We start from the raw sequence: 8,411 nt of genomic DNA, 5'->3' as shown, positions 1-8,411 counted from the left end.
TCTAAAGCAGAGCAGGCTGCTGTCACATGTAAGGAGGGTTGGATTGTATATCACAGGGGTATGGTTCCCTTCAGCAATGAGAGTTCAGAGGGGGTCCCAGAGAGCACCCAGGAAAACCCATGGAGTTAACAAAATCTTGATTGAGGGCACATTTGTTGTTTATGTTTCAATAATTTTCAGTTCAGGTTTCCTGAAAGGAAATATGCAAGCTCTTCAGGTACTACAATCATGTCCTCTCTTTTTTTAATATATATTGTATGATTATATAACTATATAAATATATAAATACATGAATATATATATATAAATACATGAAAATATATATATATATATATAAATTGCTGATTTATATAAATATATATACTTGCTGATTTATATACACAAAAATTGCTGGTTTATATAAATATATATATATAAAAATTGCTGATTTTTAAAATATATATATATATAAATTACTGATGCTGAATTCCCTCTGGTTACTCTGATGAGGAACCATTTCTGAAGTCTTAGTCAAGATAACAGCGAAGTCAGTGATGTGTGCAAGATGTTGTAGATGAAGCTGGGTTAGCTTTGGGGGTGCTTCTGAGGAGGGAATGTAAGTCTGAACTCCACGTGTTTTTAGGTGGGCACAGCACAGTTCAGAGAGGTTCCCATACTCGAGCTAATTTAATGTCACACAAAAGGGAGAACCGTGGGCACCCATACGGTTTTTCTGTGGAAACTGCTTGCAGAGGCTCATTCTTCCCTGAGGTGGTGAGGGCTAGCAGTTAGGAGGTGGGCAGAAGTCTTAATTCTTCTCTTTGGTTTTGTTGCTGACAGAATATTTTTTACAGTGAATAAGATCACCTCCCAATAGTTGCTTTCCTTTTTGTCCTCAGGCTATTAAGAGCTTCTGTGCATGCAACTATTCCAAATCAACTCCATGCAGGAATGTTTTTCTTAAGAATAAGCATTCATTTTCATAGTTTACTTTAACCCACTTTGAGACCAGCAAGGCATTCCTGAAATCAAGAAAATCAGTGCCTGTGCTTCACAGACCATGAAAGGCCAATCCCTTACCCCCTGCTTTCTAAACAGAGAGAGCAAAGAGTGACTGCTCATCTTCTAGAGAGTCCTCCTGTCCACAGCACAGAAGGTCCCAGATGGTCAAAAAATACCCAACAAATGAAAACCCAAAAGCAAGAAAACAAACAAACAAACAACCAAACAGACCAAACCCCAAACCAAAAACTAAACAAAAAACTACAAAAAAATCCAACCCCAAAACAGAAACAAAACCCAAAAAACACCCCCCCCCAAAAACCGAAAAACTAAAATACAAGCAAACAAACAAAACAAACAAACAAACAAACAAACAAAAACCCCACCACCACCAAAAACAAAACAAAACAAAACAAAACAAAAACCAAACCAAACAAAACCACCCCAAACCACTCAGAATTCCCAGTCTGGCAATCTTTGTGCATCAGGACCCTGACAGATTACACCAAGCAACTTTTTCCCCTTTAGGTGGCAGGTAAAATGTGCATTCTCCCCCAGAGGTGGAGCTCCAAGGAGACACAAAGGAAAGAGATTTCCCAGTGGGTGAGTGTGGCGTCTCCCAGATTTTACATGTAAGCTTCCCTGAAAAATCCATGATCATGCCCAAAGAGTCAAAGAGGCAGGTGTTTATACAAAATAACCCACATGAATTTGCATGAGCCTTTTCCTTCTACCTGTACATTCTGCCAGCTCTCACACAGGGGCATCTCTTATGAACTCCTCCAGTGTTAGTGAGCCAGTCAGTGAGCCACAGAGGCTTGCTGACATGAACATGTCAGTAATTAATTAGTGGCAATCATATACCACTTTATCAGACACTTTTGATTTTTGCATTACAGCGCCAGCTGTATGCATATACTGTTATGTTATGCTTTTTATTTATGTTATTCACCAGTAATGCCAAAGAGAATATGAAAATATGCGTCAAGTAAATTCAAAACTGAAACTAGGGCTCTCAATTCATGTATTTATGTCATTTGAGGACTAGCAAGCAAACTTCTAGGCAATAGTAAAATGTACAATTGTTAAAGTATTTTTTTTTTGAGGGGGGGAAACTCAGTTCTTCATAAATGAATCCCTGGTGATGCATAAAGGCAGCTTCTTTTCTCTGTGTTTCCTTTTGATGCCATGTAGATTCTAAAAACATTATCCTAGTAAGGCTGCATTCTGGACAAGGACCACTAAAATTTGCAATCAGCAGCATCACCAGACATTTCCTATCAGCAGAATCACCAAGCTTATTGAAAGTGTCATATGTTTTAAAATATTACTCGCCCACACTGGCCTTGACTTGTTCTGTTTTCTAGTATCAGTAATCTCTGAAGGTCTTTTCATGGTGCTGCAGTCTGTTAAGTAGATATACCAAGTATTTCTCCTCTGAACAGACTGGGTAATTAACCTTTTTTGAGTGTCCTCCCAGAAGGCTTCCTTGTCCTTCTCCATGGCCACTCAAACGTCCAGACAAAACAAAAATTCCCTGCTTTCTGAGGGTTCAGCAATATGGTTTTCTGCAGGGTAGCTGAGAGAAGGAACTGGAGTACATATGGAATCCAGGATGTCCCAATATTTTGGGTGTAAGCTTGCCTGGGAGTTTCCACTGCTACTATCAAGCACAAGCAGAAAACCTCTGTGATCAGAGCTTTCAGTGAAAGCATTGGCAAGGCTGGAAGATTTTCTTAGTCATCCTTTGTCCTTGGCAATTTGTTTATTTGTGCTTTGCATGGATATTACAGCACACAAGGGCAAGCACAGTTGCTTATTTTGTTTCTTTCCTCTCAGGTGATTCCAGGAGTCTATCCCAACAACTTCTCCTTTAAATCCATGACCTGAATTGTACATTACCTGTTCAGACAGAAGACACTAGCAAATTCCCTAACCAGTCATTTCACTGATATCCTCCCCCATATTTCTCCTCTAGTTTTGTCATGCTTCACATCCCTCTCACTCAGTTTTGCTTTTTGCCTGCTCTGTCACGTAGAAGAAAGTATCAGAAACTGGTGGATGGTGAAAGACTTGCAGGCTTGCCTTCCAGCTTTTGCATGTGGCTGAAACTGTCATGATCCTTCCTTCCTTCCATGTGTCTCTGCCTCCTGCTTCCCCTAATGTATTTATTTTGCTGCTCATGGCAAATTTCCACCTTCTTTGGGCACAGGGAAGAGGGGAAGGAATCCCAGAGGTTGTTCCTTTCCTTCCTCAGAAACAGGCGACTTCGTTCAAGGGCTGCTTTGCTGCTTTGCCAAGTAAAGTCTTAAATGCACCTCTTTTCTTCTGCTCACCAGCTTGCAAAGTCCTTCCCTCTCTTTTTTTGTCCCCATACGCTGGGAGCTACTTGCAAAAAACTGAACAGCTCCAACAGGAGGGGAAAAAAAAAAAATCAAGGCTGTGATTTGATGAACACTGGTTTCTTCCAAAAAGGACAACTTGTTCATAGTTCGTCCTTTACCTCTCACTCCTGCCCACTCAGTCACACCAGCTCAAGTTTGTTGCAGCTGCACAGAAAGAGGAAAATGATCTCGTTTTAAAACACCCTTCTTTTGCTTTGGTTTTGGAGGGTGCTTTTGTGTGTTTTGTTTTGTTTCGCCCTTAAGCCTGCAAGCAGTTGTAAAAACACAACTGGGGAAGCAGCTAGGGAGGAGAAGAGGGCAGCAAAAAGATGGGTGAGAGTCATGTCAGAGTTGCAAATAGACAAAAAGTTCACTGAGCTGCAGCTCTAGACAGCCTCACCTCAAACACCCCATCGTTCTGGGCAGAGACAACTGTCCCAAAGATTTACAGAAGAAAGTAAAGGCACTAATTCCATTAATACCTCCTGAGTCTACACCCCCTCATTAAAAAAAAAAACCAACAAAATAGCTCAAAGTGAAAAACAAATGAACAGTCCTTTCTTAGCTTGGGAAAAATGTGACAGAAACTCTGAAATTTCAGATAACATGTTTTGGATTGAATAGAAAGTTCTGCGCAATCTGGAGAAGTCAATTTTTTTTTTTCTCTCTCCCTCTCTATTTTTTTTTTCTTCTGGAGTTTTTGAAAGGCAGCTATGTTATCAAACAGATATGCTACTCTATGCTCAGCAAGCCTGCATGCCCTGAACTGCTCCAGGTCCCGACAAATGGAGTGCAGACGCAGAGTGGAAATTATTGGCTCAATGAACATCACTCGGGTCAGATCTGACATCCACCTGTGTCAGAGAAGTCTAACATTACAAAGCTGGAGCAGAATCCTGGCAGTCTGAGGCTTTGAATTAACCAAAATGCATCCAGAATCACCAGCACGCAGTGCTAACATACAAACATAACAAAAATTTTTTTGCCTTCCAAAGGAACACAGCTGTGATTAGAAGAAAATGTCATTTCATGAGCTATTCACCTAAATCAATGGGCATTCTCTGCATTGCTCCCAAAGCAGGAGCATCCCCTTCACAGGATCAATGCTTTGTAATTTTATCCCAAATTCTGCCAGTCAGTAAGGAAACTGTCTTCTCACTTGATGTAGAAAAAGGTTTTTTGATCATGTTGGGTCATTCCTTCCTTCTTGTAAGGTTTAGCTCAGGTGGTTCGTTGTGGTTTTTAAATTTCTTTTGTGTTTTGGTTCTTTTTTGTTGTTTTGATTGTTTGGGTTTGGTTTTTGTTTGCTTTATTTTTATTTTTTTTAATCACCAAATACATGAGCCTCGGTAATCAGGAAGCCTCCCTGTTTTTCTCTACAAAAGCCCTAAATCACACACCCTAATCACCACTCTGTTCCAGGCTTTCCAAGGACTTTGCAAACACCTTATCTGCAGAAACCTTTGGCAGGGTGCCCAAATGGGAGGCAAAGTGTAGTTTTTAACACAGTTTTGGCTCCTCAGTGAAAACAGGATACTGCTTCTCTCCGTCAGTCTTTCAATGTCTTTCCTGGTGCTGCTGGCAGTGTGAAGTACAGGTCATTCCCTCTCTCCCTGCCCGTCGGATTCCAGGGACAAAGAGCCCTGCTGCCCTCTACCAAGTGGGCTGAAAACGCCTTGGTCTGGCTTGAATAAAGGAGTCTATAGGAACACATTCAGGCACTAGGCAACTTTTATTTTTCCTTTTTTTTTTTTTTCCTTTTTTTTTTTTTTTTTTCCTGGTTAAGAAATGTGTTCCTGGCTGTCTTTCTGCTGTGAGTTAAGAAATAGTTTAAGGTCCTTTGCCCCGTGACACAGGGCACTAGGCAGTGATGATGCCTAAGAAAGAGAAGTGATGGTATATATCAACATATCAAAAGATACAGCAATATCTGCTGTTACATATAATAAAATCCCAGGTGATTGGTTGCCTGCTCTCTCTGTGCCATCAGTAGTGCTGAAACACGACCGTGAATTGCTGCTGAATAGGTGAAATCAAGATGCAAATCCAGGTGAGAGCGGAATTTGCCAAAGAGCCGCTTCCCTGATGTGAACTGCTCAGTTATTTTTAGGTAGGGACATCCCAAGCCCAAGCGTTTGTCTCTCGGCAGATGCTTCCCACATCAAAAGGATCCAGCTCATGTCAGAGGCAGAGAAACCTCCCACCAGCACCCCTCCAACCTGGCTCAGAGCCCATCATGAGACATTCCTCATCTTCCACTTGGTTCTTTAATTCAGACTTGACAACCTAGGATGCAGATTTAAACACAACTACAGGAAAACTATTAATAAGCCCTTCAAATGCTGAGGATGAGAATTCTCAGTGAATTTAAAGCTGAGGGATGATTGCCAAGAAAATTTGGCTTTCACTCCCCTGTTGCTTTGATGCCCCTCGCTTTCAATTCTCACAGCCTAAGAAAACACTTTTTCCTTCCTCTCTGCTTTATCCCTAATCTCCCCAGGTATAAGCAGGGGAAGAGATGAAGCCCTCTTTCAACAGCTGCCCAAGACTGCCTCTCCTCACTTGTCAGCCAATTCTTCCTGCCTTTTAATGATTTTGGCAACATTTTACCCTCCACAGCTTGCTTCCCACCACTGCTGCCAGCCTGGAGAGCAGGCTGGACCCGGGGTGGGGACAAGGCTGGCAGGGCAGTGCTGGTCCCAAGGCTGGCAGCTCCAGGTCATGTGCTAGCTGGTGGCCAGCAAGGCAGGGCAGCCCCCTTCCAAATGCCACCTCTCCCTGACTGCCCACCCTCCCTGTAAAATTCACACAGCAGGCACAGGGAAAGCAATAAAGGGAAGTGCAGATAGAGGAGAGCTCTGAGCCAATCGCACACTTGCCCTAGGAAATTTCAGGTGGCCACAATTTACATTTACGTTTACCCATTTACATCTTGGGTCACAGGAACATAAATTCAATTAATAATTTTGGCCCAGGGAAGGGGATGAGGATTTGATTTTTGGGGTGTTTCGTGTTGCAATATTATGTTCCAGCAATTTGATTACATTTTCTGTGTGTATGTGTGTGTATGTGTGTGTGTACATGTGGGTATGGTTTTTTGTTTATTTGTCTTCATTTTGGTGTCCCCACCCCCCTCCCCCAAATCAAAAGGCTGAAATAATTTGTTTTGATAGTTTAGGATGGAGAAGATGGTGGATATTTTGTTTAGAAAATAATTCAAAACATTTACCATCAATAACAAGAAGGAGGCAACTAGACTAAAGATTTTTAAAATCAAAAAAGTTGAGCAAAAGCTTTTCTTCAAATCAAATATTCTGGATCGGAGCAGACTGAAATTTGTTTTTACTTTCACCGACCAATAGGAAAAGAAACCAATCACTCACAAAAAGCTACTGGATTTGAATCAAAGGTTTCCCCTCCAGTTTTTCACCCATTATGTGAAAAGCTTTCCTAGCCAGTGGGATTCCCCAGTTTGGACATCTTGCTGTGAGATCAAGGCTTTCCATATTCCCATGTCTGTACACCCAAGGATCCAGGGGATGGCAGCCACTCTTATTTACAGCAGCCAGCCACCATATAAACACTAGCCTCGGGGTGGCAGGAGGCCCTGCATCTAGAAGACTCTTCCACAATACATATCTAAGTTATGGCTATGTCTTTTCCTATGAAGAGATCATTATCTCCCTCCCCATGCCTATGGCAAAACTTTCCTCATTCTCAGTGGGAATGGGATTACCCTGCCAACATTTCAGTAACCAACAGGGCCAGCTTGAAGTCGGTGTTCTGGCACTGCTGGGGGAGTTTCATAACCATGGATTGCTGTAAACTACTCTGAGGAGTGCCTTCCTCCCTGCCCTCCTCTTTGTTTCCTCAAGCAGCAGGGCTGCTGACGGGCACACCGGGGACAGGGCTGGCAAACGGTGGGAGATGCTGTTTCACTGGCAATTAGTGCCTAGACGAGCGTGTGTTTGTTTCTGCCTGCTTCCCATGAAATATTATGGATCTGAGTGTGCCATCAGAGCTGGAACCATCAGCTGTGAAATCAAAAAACATACTGCAGGAATGGCAAGGCCACTGGAAGAATTCCCCTTCTCTGTCCCTGTGAAATGGGACACCAGGCCAGTTGTGCAGCAGGACGGATCCATCTTCCCTCACTCTCAGGGAGGCTGGCTCCTTGGCAGGAGTTTAGCTGGCACTGCTGAAAGCTTTAGTTTGACTGGGGCAAGCTGATGAGCCTTCCCGTCTGCTGCTCTCCTGCAGCTGATCTCTGATCCTGCTGAATCTCCCTCTGCTTCCCGCTGGAGGGTAATTCCTTCAGACACCTCCCACTGCATGGACAGACTGCTTTCCAGCCAGCCAGCTGAGGAAATAATACCTAGCTGGGATGGAAAAGTTCAGGGCCAACCTATTCCTGCACTAAAAACACATCCTACCATCTTCAGGATCCAGTTATCCTATTACACGCAAAAACCCTGCTCCAGCAAAGCACTTTAGCTCCTGAGTACTTTCCTCTTCCTATGCTTTGAGTCATTTACAAGTGTCTTAAGAGTGAATCTGGATCAGGGCCTACTTCTCCTTAGCTAGCCCCCATCTCAGAGCCTTTATTTATTAATTAGATATTAGAGGAGTTTTCTTTGTAGCCTTTCATTTATTTGTTTATTTATTTATTTTCCAACTGGTTCTTCAGGATTTAATTGCAATGACTTCCAGGGCAGCTGGTGGGGTGACTGTGCACATCCATTTCATCGGGTGCTGCATCTGCTGGTGCTGAAGGACAGAATGGGACAACCCCTGCAGTGTCCCTTTTCTGACTGATCTGAAATGATTTCTGAGGTCATTTGACACCTTATGCCAGATGCCTGTGCATGAAAGGGGAATGCACATGTGTGTGTATTCCCTGGGAATATACACCTTACCCTTCCTTTCCTCTGCCTTTCCTGCCCTGACCTCTCACAGAATCTTTTCCAGGTTCTGGTTACCCACCAACAACTTTTCTATTCCTTTTTTACTCCTCTTTTCTTTACATTTCACAACCATTGCAGAGCA

Source organism: Parus major, chromosome Z (genome assembly GCF_001522545.3).
Source record: "Parus major isolate Abel chromosome Z, Parus_major1.1, whole genome shotgun sequence".
Lineage (NCBI taxonomy): Eukaryota > Metazoa > Chordata > Aves > Passeriformes > Paridae > Parus > Parus major.
The sequence above is the reverse complement of the archived record's forward strand: the minus strand, read 5'-3'. Positions refer to the sequence as shown.